Source organism: Bombina bombina, chromosome 1 (assembly GCF_027579735.1).
Source record: "Bombina bombina isolate aBomBom1 chromosome 1, aBomBom1.pri, whole genome shotgun sequence".
In the NCBI taxonomy this organism is placed as follows: Eukaryota; Metazoa; Chordata; class Amphibia; order Anura; family Bombinatoridae; genus Bombina; species Bombina bombina.
Window position 1 is genome coordinate 1,335,036,832 of NC_069499.1, and position 18,865 is coordinate 1,335,055,696.

Genomic DNA, 18,865 nt, shown 5'->3' on the forward strand with positions numbered 1-18,865 from the left:
TATCTGCCTTGTGTGTTTAATTACCGTTTGATAGTCTAACTAGTCTCATGTCCTTTTAAGTTATTTCAATTAACTTTTTTTCAGATGATCATATTTTATATCTGGACATAGTTTAATGAAACCAGGAAATGTGCAAATGTGAACTAAACACACAAACAATTAATTGACAGTACAAAAAAAAAAGTAATGCAAAAATCTAATATATGCAATTAAAGGATAATTCAGCAGCAGTGTATATGTGCACACTGCAAGGCTCCACACCAAATAGGGTTGCCACCTCAGTCATAGGGGGGTAGTTATCAACGTGTCTATTTTTCCTGCCTTCGCCGGCCCAATACGCCTGCCTAAGCTCGCCTCACATCGCCGCCGCGGACCTGCAAAAATTCGCCTAAGTTATCAAAAAAGCTGTCAAAAAGCCGCGCACCAAGTACGGGGCGATGAGCAGCGGCCTGTGAGAGTTATCACTCATCCGATCTCGCTGCTCTTCGGCTTTTTCACAGCTTTCTTGCTAGCCTGTCACTAAGCACCCACACTAACTACACTGTTCTACCCCCTATACCGGCGCCCCCGGAGCCCCCCGCAACTAAATAAAGTTACTAACCCCTAAACCGCCGCTCCTAGACCACGCCGCAACTATAATAAATGTATTAACCCCTAAACCGCCGCTCCTAGACCCCGTTGCAACTCTTATAAATGTATTAACCCCTAAACCGCCGCTCCTAGACCCCGCCGCAACGCTTATAAATGTATTAACCCCTAAACCGCCGCTCCCGGACACCGCTGCCACCTACATTATACCTAGTAACCCCTATCCTGCCCCCCCTATACCGTCGCCCTCTATAATAAAGTTATTAACCCCTATCCTGCTGATCCCGCACCTCGCCGCAACTAAATAAATAGTTTAACCCCTAAACCGCCGCTCCCTGACCCCGCCGCAACCTATATTAAATTTATTAACCCCTATCCTGCCCCCCTACACCGTCACCACCTATAATACATTTATTAACCCCTATCCTGCCCCCCACTACACCGCCGCCACTGTAATAAAATTATTAACCCCTAAACCTAAGTCTAACACTAACCCTAACACCCCCCTAACTTAAATATTAATTAAATAAATCTAAATAATATTTCTATTATGAACTAAATTAATCCTATTTAAAACTAAATACTTACCATTAAAATAAACCCTAATATAGCTACAATATAAATAATAATTATATTGTAGCTATGTTAGGATTTATTTTTATTTTACAGGTAACTTTCAATTTATTTTAACTAGGTACAATAGCTATTAAATAGTTATTAACTATTTAATAGCTTACCTAGCTAAAATAAAGAGAAATTTAACTGTAAAATAAAAACTAACCTAAGTTACAATTACACCTAACACTACACTATACTTAAATAAATTATTCCTATTTAAAACTAAATACTTACCTGTAAAATAAACCCTAAGATAGCTACAATATAATTAATAATTACATTGTAGCTATCTTAGGATTTATATTTATTTTACAGGTAACTTTGTATTTATTTTAGCTAGTTAGAATAGTTATTAAATAGTTATTAACTATTTAATAACTACCTAGCTAAAAGAAATACAAAATTACCTGTAAAATAAATCCTAACCTAAGTTACAATTAAACCTAACACTACACTATCATTAAATTAATTAAATAAATTACCTACAAATAACTACAATTAAATACAATTACATAAACTAACTAAAGTACAAAAAATAAAAAAAGCTAAGTTACAAAAAATAAAAAAAATAAGTTACAAACATTTAAAAAATATTACAACAATTTTAAGCTACTTACACCTAATCTAAGCCCCCTAATAAAATAACAAACCCCCCCAAAATAAAAAAATGCCCTACACTATTCTAAATTAAAAAAGTTCAAAGCTCTTTTACCTTACCAGCCCTTAAAAGGGCATTTTGTGGGGCATGCCCCAAAGAATTCAGCTCTTTTGCCTGTAAAAGAAAAACACAACCCCCCCAACATTAAAACCCACCACCCACATACCCCTAATCTAACCCAAACCCCCTTAAAATAACCTAACACTAATCCCCTGAAGATCATCCTACCTTTAGTCGTCTTCACTCAGCCGAGCAGCGATGGAACCGAAGAGGAGACCCGAAGCGGCAGAAGTTATCCTCCAAGCGGCGCTGAAGAAATCTTCCATCCGATGAAGTGATCCTATCAGCCAATCGGAATTGAAGGGACGCCATCTTGGATGACGTCCCTTAAAGGAGCCTTCATTCGTCGGTAGTCCGTCGGTAAAGAAGGATGTTCCGTGTCGTCGGGAGGAAGATTGAAGACCCCGCTTGGAAGATGACATCGCCCGGATAGAAGACTTCTTCAGCGCCTCTTGGAAGATGACATCGCCCGGATGGAAGACTTCTTCAGCGCCGCTTGGAGGATCACTTCATCGGATGGAAGATTTCTTCAGCGCAGCTTGGAGGATAACGTCTGCCGCTCCGGGTCTCCTCTTTGGTTCCTTCGCTGCTCGGCTGAGTGAAGACGACTCAAGGTAGGATGATCTTCTTAGTGTTAGGTTATTTTAAGGGGGGTTTGGGTTAGATTAGGGGTATGTGGGTGGTGGGTTTTAATGTTGGGGGGGTTGTATTTTTCTTTTACAGGCAAAAGAGCTGAATTCTTTGGGGCATGCCCCACAAAATGCCCTTTTAAAGGGACATTATACACTCATTTTTTCTTTGCATAAATGTTTTGTAGATAATCTATTTATATAGCCCATAAAGTTTTTTTTTTAATTAATGTATAGTTTTGCTTATTTTTAAATAACATTGCTCTGATTTTCAGACTCCTAACCAAGCCCCAAAGTTTTATGTGAATACGCTCGACTACCTACTCCAGCTTGCTCCTGTTTGTGTAAAGGGTCTTTTCATATGCAAAAGAAGGGGGAGGGGGGGGGGGAGTGTCTTATTTACCACTTGCAGTGGGCTTTCCAGCTACCTTTTCAACAGAGCCAAAGTGACAGCTTCTAAGTAAGTTTTTAAACAGTTTTATACTGTATTTTTATATCAGTATCTGTGCATATTATTCTTTATAGTAGTGTCTATTACATGCAGTTATATGAAAATGAGTGTATACTGTCCCTTTAAGGGCTGGTAAGGTAAAAGAGCTTTGAACTTTTTTAATTTAGAATAGGGTAGGGCATTTTTTTATTTTGGGGGGGTTTGTTATTTTATTAGGGGGCTTAGATTAGGTGTAAGTAGCTTAAAATTGTTGTAATATTTTTTAAATGTTTGTAACTTATTTTTTTTCTTTTTTGTAACTTAGCTTTTTTTATTTTTTGTACTTTAGTTAGTTTATGTAATTGTATTTAATTGTAGTTATTTGTAGGTAATTTATTTAATTAATTTAATGATAGTGTAGTGTTAGGTTTAATTGTAACTTAGGTTAGGATTTATTTTACAGGTAATTTTGTATTTCTTTTAGCTAGGTAGTTATTAAATAGTTAATAACTATTTAATAACTATTCTAACTAGCTAAAATAAATACAAAGTTACCTGTAAAATAAATATAAATCCTAAAATAGCTACAATATAATTATTATTTATATTGTAGCTATCTTAGGGTTTATTTTACAGGTAAGTATTTAGTTTTAAATAGGAATAATTTATTTAAGTATAATGTAGTGTTAGGTGTAATTGTAACTTAGGTTAGTTTTTATTTTACAGGTAAATTTCTCTTTATTTTAGCTAGGTAAGCTATTAAATAGTTAATAACTATTTAATAGCTATTGTGCCTAGTTAAAATAAATTGAAAGATGCCTGTAAAATAAAAATAAATCCTAAGATATCTACAATATAATTATTATTTATATTGTAGCTATATTAGGGTTTATTTTAAAGGTAAGTATTTAGTTTTAAATAGGATTAATTTAGTTCATAATAGAAATATTATTTAGATTTATTTAATTAATATTTAAGTTAGGGGGGTGTTAGGGTTAGTGTTAGACTTAGGTTTAGGGGTTAATAAATTTATTACAGTGGTGGCGGTATAGTGGGGGGCAGGATAGGGGTTAATAAATGTATTATAGGTGGCGACGGTGTAGGGGGGGCAGATTAAGGGTTAATAAATTTAATATAGGTTGCGGCAGGGTCCGGGAGCGGCGGTTTAGGGGTTAATATGTATAGAGTGGCTTGCGGTGGGCTCCGGGAGCGGCGGTTTAGGGGTTAATACATATATTATAGTTGCGGTGGGCTCCGGGAGCGGCGGTTTAGGGGTTAATACATATATTATAGTTGCGGTGGGCTCCGGGAGCGGCGGTTTAGGGGGTAATAACTTTATTTAGTTGCAGCGGTGTAGGGGGACAGATTAGTGGTGTTTAGACTCGGGGTACATGTTAGGGTGTTAGGTGCAGACATCTGCCATAGGAATCAATGGGATGTCTGGCAGCAGCGAACTTGTACTTTCGCTATGGTCAGACTCCCATTGATTCCTATGGGATCCGCCGCCTCCAGGGTGGCGGTTTGAAAACCAGGTACGCTGGGCAGTAAAAGTGCCGAGCGTACCTGGTAGTTTTTTGATAACTAGCAAAGGTAGTCAGATTGTGCCGCACTTGTGTGCGGAACATCTGGAGTGACGTAAGAATCGATCTGTGTCGGACTGAGTCTGGCGGATCGAAGTTTACGTCATAAAATTCTACTTTTGCCGGTCTCTAGCCTTTGATAACTAAGGCGAATCAGCCTCCCCACAAATACGCTGCGGAATTCCAGCGTATTTGAGGTTGACGGCTTGATAACTAAGCCCCAAATTTTCCTGGACACTTATGAGTTATATGTGCTGCAGGGTGTGCATGGATGAGTATGAATAGTGCATATAAAAAGTGCTATCCAGAAACACAATATATGTTCCTCCTTGCACACCCTGCAGCATGTATAACTCATAAGTGTTCAGGAAAACATGGCTGAGGTGGCAACCCTAACGCCAAAGCCAAAAATAAATCTTTCAAAAATCCAAAATGCAGCTGCACCAATACAGATATAAATTTATTTAGAATAAAGTGAAACAAATAAAATACGTTTCAGACTTAATCGTCCTTAATCATGCATATAGATCTACAAACACAGCTCCATTAAATATCCTTTCCATAGCTCCACCTCTCATGACATCACTCAATTAACCTAAACAAGTCAGATATTTTTCAAGTTAAAGTGATAGTACCCAAAAAGACATATCTATAGAAACATAGATAGATCCCTATTTTTATTCATTCCAAAGGGGACCCTGGTTTCTAAGCGGTAGATCCAAAATGCCTCCCTTTGTTTAAGTCTTTTTTTCTCTATCCCCACTTTGTCTATCTAAAAGTATATGTGTAATAATTTGGTACCTTAAAGGGACAGTATACATAAAATTTAATTTAATTGCATGTAATAGACACTACTATAAAGAAGTATATCCACAGATAATGATATAAAAATCCAGTATAAAACATTTACAGTATAAAAACTTATTTAGAAGCTCCCATTTTAGAAATGTTGATAAGCTTAAGCTGGGACACCTACTAAAGGGGGCTGAGAGCAGACCTTCCCCTGCATATGAAAAGAACCATTATACAAACAGAAGCAATTTGGAGTCTGTAGACATCAGTATACATCTAAAACTTTGGGGCTTGGTTAGGACTCTGAAATTCAGCACAATGTTATTTAAAAATAAATAAAAACATAATTTATGTAAGAACTTACCTGATAAATTAATTTCTTTCATATTGGCAAGAGTCCATGAGCTAGTGACGTATGGGATATACAATCCTACCAGGAGGGGCAAAGTTTCCCAAACCTCAAAATGCCTATAAATATACCCCTCACCACACCCACAATTCAGTTTAACAAATAGCCAAGTAGTGGGGTGATAAAGAAAGGAGTAAAAAGCATCAACAAAGGAATTTGGAAATAATTGTGCTTTATACAAAAAATCATAACCACCATAAAAAGGGTGGACCTCATGGACTCTTGCCAATATGAAATTAATTTATCAGGTAAGTTCTTACTTAAATTATGTTTTCTTTCATGTAATTGGCAAGAGTCCATGAGCTAGTGACGTATGGGATAGCAATACCCAAGATGTGGAACTCCACGCAAGAGTCACTAGAGAGGGACGGATAAAATAAAAACAGCCATTTCTTCTGTTAAGTGTGATCAGTCCACGGGTCATCATTACTTCTGGGATATTAACTGCTCCCCTACAGGAAGTGCAAGAGGATTCACCCAGCAGAGCTGCATATAGCTCCTCCCCTCTACGTCACTCCCAGTCATTCTCTTGCACCCAGCAACTAGATAGGTCGTGTGAGAGGACTATGGTGATTATACTTAGTTTTATATCTTCAATCAAAAGTTTGTTATTTTAAAATAGCACCGGAGTGTGTTATTACCTCTCTGGCAGAGTTTGAGGAAGAATCTACCAGAGTTTTGCTATGATTTTAGCCGGAGTAGTTAAGATCATATTGCTGTTCTCGGCCATCTGAGGAGTGAGGTAAACTTCAGATCAGGGGACAGCGGGCAGATGAATCTGCATAGAGGTATGTAGCAGTTTTTATTTTCTGACAATGGAATTGATGAGAAAATCCTGCCATACCGATATAATGTCATGTATGTATACTTTACACTTCAGTATTCTGGGAGAATGGTACTTCACTAGAATTACACTGTAAGAAAGACCTAAAGCTGTTTAATAACTAGAGATTATGTTTAACGTTTTTGCTGGAATGTAAAATCGTTTTCATTTGCTGAGGTACTGAGTGAATAAATGTTTGGGCACCATTTTTCCACTTGGCAGTTGCTTAAATCTGTTTTTTCTGTCAGTTTCTGTTCTCCCTCACTGCTGTGTGTGTGGGGGAGGGGCGCTTTTACTATGCATCAAATATTTCAGTCAGCAACTCATTGTATTCCCTGCATGATCTGGTTCATCTCTACAGAGCTCAGGGGTCTTCAAAACTTATTTTGAGGGAGGTAATTTCTCTCAGCAGAGCTGTGAGAATTATAGTTTGACTGAAATAAAAACTTTTATTCTGTAATTTGTTTCCTGCTTTCAGAAATTGTTATCTTTGCTAATGGGATTAAACCTTTGCTAAAGTTGTGTTGTTTACAAGGATTGAGGCTATAACTGTTTCAATTTATTAATTTTTAACTGTCATAGATCTTCTGTGCTTCTTAAAGGCACAGTACGTTTTAATATTATTCTATTTGAATTGTATTTCCAAGTTGCAAGTTTATTTGCTAGTGTGTTAAACATGTCTGATTCAGAAGATGATACCTGTGTCATTTGTTGCAATGCCAAAGTGGAGCCCAATAGAAATTTATGTACTAACTGTATTGATGCTACTTTAAATAAAAATCAATCTGTACAAATTGAACAAATTTCACCAAACAACGAGGGGAGAGTTATGCCGACTAACTCGCCTCACGTGTCAGTACCTACATCTCCCGCTCAGAGGGAGGTGCGTGATATTGTAGCGCCGAGTACAGCTGGGCGGCCATTACAAATCACATTACAGGATATGGCTACTGTTATGACTGAAGTTTTGGCTAAATTACCAGAACTAAAAGGTAAGCGTGATCACTCTGGGGTGAGAACAGAGTGCGCTGATAATATTAGGGCCATGTCAGACACTGCGTCACAGGTGGCAGAACATGAGGACGGAGAACTTCATTCTGTGGGTGACGGTTCTGATCCAAACAGACTGGATTCAGATATTTCAAATTTTAAATTTAAACTGGAAAACCTCCGTGTATTACTAGGGGAGGTGTTAGCGGCTCTGAATGATTGTAACACAGTTGCAATACCAGAGAAAATGTGTAGGTTGGATAAATATTTTGCGGTACCGACGAGTACTGAGGTTTTTCCTATACCTAAGAGACTTACTGAAATTGTTACTAAGGAGTGGGGTAGACCCGGTGTGCCGTTCTCACCCCCTCCGATATTTAGAAAAATGTTTCCAATAGACGCCACCACAAGGGACTTATGGCAAACGGTCCCTAAGGTGGAGGGAGCAGTTTCTACTTTAGCTAAGCGTACCACTATCCCAGTGGAGGATAGCTGTGCTTTTTCAGATCCAATGGATAAAAAGTTAGAGGGTTACCTTAAGAAAATGTTTGTTCAACAAGGTTTTATATTGCAACCCCTTGCATGCATTGCGCCGATCACGGCTGCAGCGGCATTCTGGATTGAGTCTCTGGAAGAGAACATTGGTTCAGCTACTCTGGACGACATTACGGACAGGCTTAGAGTCCTTAAACTAGCTAATTCATTCATTTCGGAGGCCGTAGTACATCTTACTAAACTTACGGCGAAGAATTCAGGATTCGCCATTCAGGCACGCAGGGCGCTGTGGCTAAAATCCTGGTCAGCTGATGTTACTTCTAAGTCTAAATTGCTTAATATACCTTTCAAAGGGCAGACCTTATTCGGGCCCGGGTTGAAAGAGATTATCGCTGACATTACAGGAGGTAAAGGCCATGCCCTGCCTCAGGACAAAGCCAAAGCCAAGACTAGACAGTCTAGTTTTCGTTCCTTTCGTAATTTCAAAGCAGGAGCAGCATCAACTTCCTCTGCACCAAAACAGGAAGGAGCTGTTGCTCGCTACAGACAAGGCTGGAAACCTAACCAGTCCTGGAACAAGGGCAAGCAGACTAGGAAACCTGCTGCTGCCCCCAAAACAGCATGAATTGAGGGCCCCCGATCCGGGATCGGATCTAGTGGGGGGCAGACTTTCTCTCTTCGCCCAGGCTTGGGCAAGAGATGTTCAGGATCCCTGGGCGCTAGAGATAATATATCAGGGATACCTTCTGGACTTCAAATACTCTCCTCCAAGAGAGAGATTTCATCTGTCAAGATTGTCAACAATCCAGACAAAGAAAGAGGCTTTTCTACGCTGCGTACAAGAGCTCTTGTTAATGGGAGTAATCCATCCAGTTCCACGATCGGAACAGGGACAGGGGTTTTACTCAAATCTGTTTGTGGTTCCCAAAAAAGAGGGAACTTTCAGACCAATCCTGGACTTAAAGATCCTAAACAAATTCCTAAGAGTTCCATCGTTCAAGATGGAGACTATTCGGACAATTTTACCTATGATCCAAGAGGGTCAGTACATGACCACTGTAGATTTAAAAGATGCTTACCTGCACATACCGATTCACAAAGATCATTACCGGTACCTAAGGTTTGCCTTCCTAGACAGGCATTACCAGTTTTGTGGCTCTTCCATTCGGATTGGCTACAGCGCCAAGAATCTTCACAAAGGTTCTGGGTGCTCTTCTGGCGGTACTAAGACCGCGGGGAATCTCGGTAGCTCCATACCTAGACGACATTCTGATACAAGCTTCAAGCTTTCAAACTGCCAAATCTCATACAGAGTTAGTGCTGGCATTTCTAAGGTCACATGGATGGAAGGTGAACGAAAAGAAAAGTTCACTCGTTCCACTCACAAGAGTTCCCTTCCTGGGGACTCTTATAGATTCTGTAGAAATGAAGATTTACCTGACAGAGGACAGGCTATCAAGACTTCAAAGTGCTTGCCGCACTCTTCATTCCATTCAACACCCGTCAGTGGCTCAATGTATGGAGGTAATCGGCTTAATGGTAGCGGCAATGGACATGGTACCCTTTGCACGCTTACACCTCAGACCACTGCAACTGTGCATGCTAGGTCAGTGGAATGGGGATTACTCAGACTTATCCCCTTCTCTGAATCTGGATCAAGAGACCAGAAATTCTCTTCTATGGTGGCTTTCTCGGCCACACCTGTCCAGGGGGATGCCATTCAGCAGACCAGACTGGACAATTGTAACAACAGACGCCAGCCTTCTAGGTTGGGGTGCCGTCTGGAATTCCCTGAAGGCTCAGGGACTATGGAGTCAGGAGGAGAGTCTCCTGCCAATAAACATTCTGGAATTGAGAGCAGTTCTCAATGCCCTTCTGGCTTGGCCCCAGTTGACAACTCGGGGGTTCATCAGGTTTCAGTCGGACAACATCACGACTGTAGCTTACATCAACCATCAGGGAGGGACAAGAAGCTCCCTAGCTATGATGGAAGTATCAAAGATAATTCGCTGGGCAGAGTCTCACTCTTGCCACCTGTCAGCAATCCACATCCCGGGAGTGGAGAACTGGGAGGCGGATTTCTTAAGTCGTCAGGCTTTTCATCCGGGGGAGTGGGAACTTCATCTGGAGGTCTTTGCCCAAATACTTCGACGTTGCATGATAGATCTCATGGCGTCTCGACAGAACGCCAAGCTTCCTCGTTACGGGTCCAGATCCAGGGATCCAGGAGCAGTCCTGATAGATGCTCTGACAGCACCTTGGGACTTCAGGATGGCTTACGTGTTTCCACCCTTCCCGTTGCTTCCTCGATTGATAGCCAGAATCAAACAAGAGAGAGCATCAGTGATTCTAATAGCACCTGCGTGGCCACGCAGGACTTGGTATGCAGACCTGGTGGACATGTCATCCTGTCCGCCTTGGTCTCTACCTCTGAAACAGGACCTTCTGATACAGGGTCCCTTCAAACATCAAAATCTAACTTCTCTGAAGTTGACTGCTTGGAAATTGAACGCTTAATTTTATCAAGACGTGGGTTTTCTGAGTCAGTTATTAGTACCTTAATACAGACTAGGAAACCTGTTACCAGAAAGATTTCCCATAAGATATGGCGTAAATACCTACATTGGTGTGAATCCAAAGGTTACTCTTGGAGTAAGGTTAGGATTCCTAGGATATTGTCTTTTCTACAAGAAGGTTTAGAAAAGGGTTTATCTGCTAGTTCATTAAAGGGACAGATCTCAGCTCTGTCCATTCTGTTACACAAACGTCTGTCAGAAGTTCCTGACGTCCAGGCTTTTTGTCAGGCTTTGGCCAGGATTAAGCCTGTGTTTAAAACTGTTGCTCCACCATGGAGTTTAAACCTTGTTCTTAATGTTTTACAGGGCGTTCCGTTTGAACCCCTTCATTCCATTGATATAAAGTTGTTATCTTGGAAAGTTCTATTTTTAATGGCTATTTCCTCGGCTCGAAGAGTCTCTGAATTATCAGCCTTACATTGTGATTCTCCTTATTTGATTTTTCATTCGGATAAGGTAGTCCTGCGTACTAAACCTGGGTTCTTACCTAAGGTAGTTACTAACAGGAATATCAATCAAGAGATTGTTGTTCCTTCTTTATGCCCAAATCCTTCTTCAAAGAAGGAACGTCTACTGCACAACCTGGATGTAGTCCGGGCTCTAAAATTTTACTTGCAGGCAACTAAGGAATTCCGACAAACGTCTTCTCTGTTTGTCATTTACTCTGGGCAGAGGAGAGGTCAAAAAGCTTCCGCTACCTCTCTTTCTTTTTGGCTTCGTAGCATAATTCGTTTAGCTTATGAGACTGCTGGACAGCAGCCCCCTGAAAGAATTACAGCTCATTCTACTAGAGCTGTGGCTTCCACTTGGGACTTCAAGAATGAGGCCTCTGTTGAACAGATTTGCAAGGCTGCAACTTGGTCTTCGCTTCATACTTTTTCCAAATTTTACAAATTTGACACCTTTGCTTCATCGGAGGCTATTTTTGGGAGAAAGGTTCTTCAGGCAGTGGTTCCTTCTGTATAAAGAGTCTGCCTATCCCTCCCGTCATCCGTGTACTTTTGCTTTGGTATTGGTATCCCAGAAGTAATGATGACCCGTGGACTGATCACACTTAACAGAAGAAAACATAATTTATGCTTACCTGATAAATTCCTTTCTTCTGTAGTGTGATCAGTCCACGGCCCGCCCTGTTTTTAAGGCAGGTAAATATTTTTTAATTTATACTCCAGTCACCACTTCACCCTTGGCTTTTCCTTTCTCGTTGGTCCTTGGTCGAATGACTGGGAGTGACGTAGAGGGGAGGAGCTATATGCAGCTCTGCTGGGTGAATCCTCTTGCACTTCCTGTAGGGGAGCAGTTAATATCCCAGAAGTAATGATGACCCGTGGACTGATCACACTACAGAAGAAAGGAATTTATCAGGTAAGCATAAATTATGTTTTTTTACTGAAGAAAATTAATCCACAACCCAAAATATAAGTTTATTCTCATAAATGAAAGGAAAAAACTTAAAACATAAGCAGAATAATCAAACTGAAACAGCTGCCTGAAGAACTTTTCTACCAAAAACTGCTTCCGAAGAAGCAAATACATCAAAACGGTAGAATTTAGTAAATGTATGCAAAGAAGACCAAGTTGCTGCTTTGCAAATCTCATCAACTGAAGCTTCATTCCTAAAAGCCCAGGAAGTGGAGACTGATCTAGTAGAATGAGCTGTATTTCTCTGAGGCGGGGGTTGACCCGACTCCAAATAAGCTTGATGAATCAAAAGCTTTAACCACGATGCCAAGGAAACGCTTCTGACCTTTCCTAGAACCAGAAAAGATAACAAATAGACTAGAAGTCCTCCTGAAATCTTTAGTAGCTTCTACATAATATTTAAGAGCTTTCACCACATCCAAAGAATGTAAAGATCTCTCCAAAGAATTCTTAGGATTAGGACACAAGAAAGGGACAACAATTTCTCTATTAATGTTGTTAGAATTCACAACCTTAGGTGAGAATTTAAATGAAGTCCACAAAACTGCCTTATCCTGATGAAAAATTAGAAAAGGAGATTCACAAGAGAGAGCAGATAATTCAGAAAATCTTCTAGCAGAAGAGATGGCCAAAAGAAACAACACTTTCCAAGAAAGTAGTTTAATGTCCAAAGAGTGCATTGGCTCAAATGGATGAGCCTGTAAAGGCTTCAAACCAAATTAAGACTCCAAGGAGGAGAGATTGATTTAATGACAAGCTTGATACGAACCAAAGCTTGAACAAAACAGTGAATATCAGGAAGCTTAGCAATCTTTAAAATCTGTGAAATAAAACAGAAAGAGCAGAGATTTGTCCCTTCAAGGAACTTGCAGACAAACCCTTATCCAAACCATCCTGAAGAAACTGTAAAATTCTAGGAATTCTAAAAGAATGCCAAGAGAATTTATGAGAGGAACACCATGAAATGTAAGTCTTCCAAACTCGATAATAAATCTTTCTAGAAACAGATTTACGAGCCTGCAACATAGTATTAATCACAGAATCAGAGCCTCAAACCTCTATGACTAAGCACTAAGCGTTCAATTTCCATACCTTCAAATTTAATAATTTGAGATCCTGATGAAAAAACGGACCTTGAGACAGAAGGTCCGGCCTTAATGGAAGTGGCCAAGGTTGGCAACTGGACATCCGAACAAGATCCGCATACCAAAACCTGTGAGGCCATACTGGAGCCACCAGCAGCACAAACGATTGCTCCATGATGATTTTGGAGATCACTCTTGGAAGAAGAACTAAATGCGGGAAAATATAAGCAGGTTGATAACACCAAGGCAGTGTCAACGCATCCACTGCTTCCACCTGAGGATCCCTGTACCTGGACAGGTACCTGGGAAGTTTCTTGTTTAGATGAGAAGCCATCAGATTTATTTCTGGAAGACCCCACATCTGAACAACCTGAGAAAACACATCTGGATGGAGGGACCACTCCCCCGGATGTAAAGTATGACAGCTGAGATAATCAGTTTCCCAATTGTCTATACCTGGGATATGAGCTGCAGAAATTAGACAGGAGCTGGATTCCGCCCAAGTAAGTATCCGGGATACTTCTTTCATAGCTTGGGGACTGTGAGTCCCACCCTGATGATTGACATATGCCACAGTTGTGATATTGTCTGTCTGAAAACAAATGAACGGTTCTCTCTTCAAAAGAGGCCAAATCTAAAGAGCCCTGAAAATCGCACGGAGTTCCAAAATATTGATTGGTAATCTCGCCTCTTGAGATTTCCATACCCCTTGTGATGTCAGAGATCCCCATTCAGCTCCCCAACCTGAAAGACTCACATCTGTTGTGATCACAGTCCAGGTTGGACAAACAAAAGAGGCCCCTAGAACTATACGATGGTGATCTAACCACCAAGTCAGAGATAGTTGAACATTGGGATTTAAGGATATTAATTGTGATATCCTTGTATAATCCCTGCACCATTGGTTCAGCATACAAAGCTGGAGAGGTCTCATATGAAAACGAGCAGAGGGGATCGCGTCCGATGCTGCAGTCATGAGACCTAAAACTTCCATGCACATAGCTACTAAAGGGAATGACTGAGACTGAAGGTTCCGACAGGCTGCAACCAATTTTAAACTTCTCTTGTCTGTTAGAGGCAGAGTCATGGACACTAAATCTATCTGGAAACCTAAAAAGGTGACCCTTGTCTGAGGAATCAAAAAACTTTTTGGTAAATTGATCCTCCAACCATGTTTTCAAAGAAACAACACTAGTTGATTCATGTGAGATTCTGCAGAACATAAAGACTGAGCTAGTACCAAGATATCGCCCAAATAAGGAAACACCGCAATACCCTGCTCTCTGATTACAGAGAGTAGGGCACCGAGAACCTTTGAAAAGATTCTTGGAGCTGTCGCTATGCCAAAAGGAAGAGCGACACATTGGTAATGCTTGTCTAGAAAAGAGAATCTCAGAAACTGATAATGATCTGGATGAATCGGAATATGAAGATATGCATCCTGTAAGTCTATTGTGGACATATAATGCCCTTGCTGAACAAAAGGCAGAATAGTCCTTATAGTCACCATTTTGAAAGTTGGTACTCTTACATAATGATTCAAAATGTTCAGATCCAGAACTGGTCTGAATGAATTTTCTTTCTTTAGGACAATGAATAGATTTGAATAAACCCCCTGAAATGGAACTGGCATGATTACCCCTGAAAACTCCAGGTCTGAAACACACTTCAGGAAAGCTTGAGCCTTTACTGTATTTGCTGGGATGCGTGAGAGAAAATATCTTCTCACAGGAGGTCTTACTCTGAATCCTATTTGGTACCCCTGAGAGACAATACTCAGAATCCCTTGATTTTGGACAGAATTTGTCCAAACATCCTTGAAAAACCTTAATCTGCCCCCTACCAGCTGAGCTGGAATGAGGGCCGTACCTTTATGCGGACTTGGGGGCTGGCTTTGGTTTCTTAAATGGCTTGGATTTATTCCAATTTGAAGAAGGTTTCCAATTGGAAACAGAATCCTTGAGGGAAGGGTTAGGTTTCTGTTCCTTATTTTGTCGAAAGGAACAAAAACGGTTAGAAGCTTTAGATTTACTCTTAGGTCTTTTATCCTGAGGCAAAAAAACTCCCTCCCCCCCCCAGTGACAGTTGAAATAATCAAATCCAACTGAGAACTTATTACCTTGGAAAGAGATAGAAATCTGGATTTAGAAGTCATGTCAGCATTCCAAGATTTAAGCCACAAAGCTCTTCTAGCTAAAATAGCTAAAGACATAGATTTAACATCAATTTTGATGATATCAAAAATGGCATCACAAATAAAATGATTAGCACGTTGAAGCAAGCGAACAATGCTAGACAAATCAGAATCCAATTCTTGTTGCTCTAAATTTTCCAACCAAAAAGTTGATGCAGCTGCAACATCAGCCTAAGAAATTGCAGGCATGAGAAGATGACCCGAATATAAATAGGCTTTCCTTAGATAACATTCAAGTTTCCTATCTAAAGAATCTTTAAAAGAAGTACTTCCATAGGAATAGTAGTACGTTTAGCAAGAGTAGAGATAGCCCCATCAACTTTGAGGATCTTTTCCCAAAACTCCAAAGTAACTGCTGGCAAAGGATACAATTTTTTAAACCTTGAAGAAGGAATAAAAGAAGCACCAGGACTATTCCATTCCTTAGAAATCATATCAGAAATAGCATCAGGAACTGGAAAAACCTCTGGAGTAACCACAGGAGGTTTATAAACAGAATTTAAACGCTTATTTAATATCAAGAGGACTAGTTTCCTTAATATCCAATATAATCAACACTTCTTTTAACAAAAAACGAATATACTCCATTTTAAATAAATAAGTAGATTTGTCAGTGTCAATATCTGAGGAAGGATCTTCTGAATCAGATAGATTCTCATCAGAGGAGGATAATTCAGTATGTTGTCAGTCATTTGAAATTTCATCAACTTTATGAGAAGTTTTAAAAGACCTTTTACGTTTATTAGAAAGCGGGATGGCAGACAGAGCCTTCTGAATAGAATCAGAAATAAATTATTTTAAATTCACAGGTATATCTTGTACATTAGATGTTGAAGGAACCGCAACAGGCAATGTACTATTACTGATGGACACATTATCTGCATGTAAAAGTTTATCATAACTATTACAAACCACAGCTGGAGATATAATCTCCAAAAGTTTACAACAAATGCACTTAGCTTTGGTAGAACTGTTATCAGGCAGCAGGGTTCCAACAGTGATTTCTAAGACAGGATCAGATTGAGACATATTGCAAATGTAAGAGAAAAAACAACATATAAAGCAAAATGATCAATTTCCTTATATGGCAGTTTCAGGAATGGGAAAAAAATGCAAACAGCATAGCCCTCTGATAGAGAAAAAGGCAAGAGGCATATAGGAATGGGGTTTTAAATAATGAAAATATTTGGTGCCAAGTATGACGCACAACACAAACAGAATTTTTTTTTTGGCGCTAACAACATCCGGAAATGACACACTGGCGTCATTGAAGACGCAACCTTGTGAAAGGACTCGGCATCAAATAAGACCCCGGAAGTGACGAATTTGCGTCATCGAACGTAACTTTGCGCCAAAAAATCTTGCGCCCAAAATGAAGCAATATACTTTGGCATTTTGCGCCCTCGCGAGCCTAATTCTGCCCGTGAATTTAAAATGACAGTCAATTGAAAAGAAGACTATACCCCAGGTAAGAAATACATTTTTCCTAATAATTGCATTTCCCAGATATGAAACTGACAGTCTGCAAAAGAAAATATACTGAAAACCTGAATCATGGCAAATATAAGTACATTACATATATTAAGAACTTTATATAAATACATAAAGTGCCAAGCCATAGCTGAGAGTGTCTTAAGTAATGAAAGCATACTTACCAAAAGACATCCACATATAGCAGATAGCCAAACCAGTACTGAAACGGTTATCAGTAGAGGTAATGGAATATGAGAGTATATCGTCGATCTGAAAAGGGAGGTAGGAGATGAATCTCTACGACCGATAACAGAGAACCTATGAAATAGATCTCCTGTGAGGAAAACCATTGCATTCAATAGATGATACTCCCTTCACATCCCTCTGACATTCACTGTACTCTAAGAGGAATCGGGCTTCAAAATGCTGAGAAACGCATATCAACGTAGAAATCTTAGCACAAACTTACTTCACCACCTCCATAGGAGGCAAAGTTTGTAAAACTGAATTGTGGGTGTGGTGAGGGGTGTATTTATAGGCATTTTGAGGTTTGGGAAACCTCGCCCCTCCTGGTAGGATTGTATATCCCATACGTCACTAGCTCATGGACTCTTGCCAATTACATGAAAGAAACTATACATTTTTAAAAAAAAACACTCCCAGATGGGCTATATAAATGGATCATCTACAAAACACTTATGCAAAGAAAAATCTAGTGTACAATGTCTCTTTAAAAGACTTACTGTTTGACCAGCCTCATCAAAATGACATGCAACAGGAGATTTCTCATAATGATTCCTGATATTAGATTTGTGTTTTGTGATACGATCACGGATCTTTCTTGTCGTCTCACCTAGATATAATCTGGAACATGGACATTTCAGAATATTAATGACATATTCAGTATTGCATATAAAGTAGCCATTTATAAAGGTTTTTTTAGCAGTACGAGGATAGAAAAAATAGAGGCCACGTATTAAGCTACTACAGCTGATACATGCTACATTCTTTTTAGAACCCAGAAAGGTTTGTTTAATTATTCTTCCAGGGCCAATATTAGATCTAATCAATTGGTCCCTCAAACTCTTAGGTCTCCTAAATGCCACCATAGGTGGCCTTTGGAATTCTGCCACATTTTAATTAATATACCTAAGGATATCTCAGTGTTTATTAATAATCTGTAGGACCTTCTGATTCAACTGAAACACAATCCTGTGTCTTTTGAAATCCTATCTTTGTTAGACTTTAATATTGTTTCCCTAGATATTTCCAAGACTTGTTCTTTCTTTTTTTAAATCAAATCATTGGTATAACTTCTCTCGTTAAATAGACTTGCCATTTTATTTAGTCTAGTTTTTAATATATCATCACTAGTTACAATCGTACGCACTCTCATAAATTGACTTCTCGGTAGAAAGTTTTTTAAGGATACTGGATGTGCACTCTAAGCGGCCGATTTATCAATGCTTCAACTGAAAATACGCTGCAATCTCACGTCAAATTGGACGCAAAGTTGATCTGCCGTAGTTAACAAATCATCAAGATCGTCAAATGTTGAAATGTGTGACGTAATATATGCTCCCGCAATATCTATTCCATGCAAATCGATGCTTGTTTTATTCGGGCAGAATACTGATCATTCACTGTCACATTTGATTCTATTTGACCCTCTTGCCAATTTATCAAACAGTCAACAGGTACGCTCGCGTCTATTCCGACGCAGCTTACCTATTGTTCAAACCGTCACACTTGAGGCCGTGAATGCCATAGAAATCAATGGGAATCTGAAAACACAGAAAGGTTATGTTCGATGCTGCAAGACAATGAAGCATTTTAGATAATAAAAAGTAAATTAGGGAGATGTTACACTACTTATGGATTATGTTACATCTTTGTCTCTCATTACAAAGCAAGGGGACAATATTATTGCTCCAAATTTGGTGCAAAGTATTGTTCCAAATTTGGTGCACTAGTAGATATAGGGATACAAATGGAAAATACATTACTACTTATGGATTATGTTACATCTTTGTCTCTTATTAC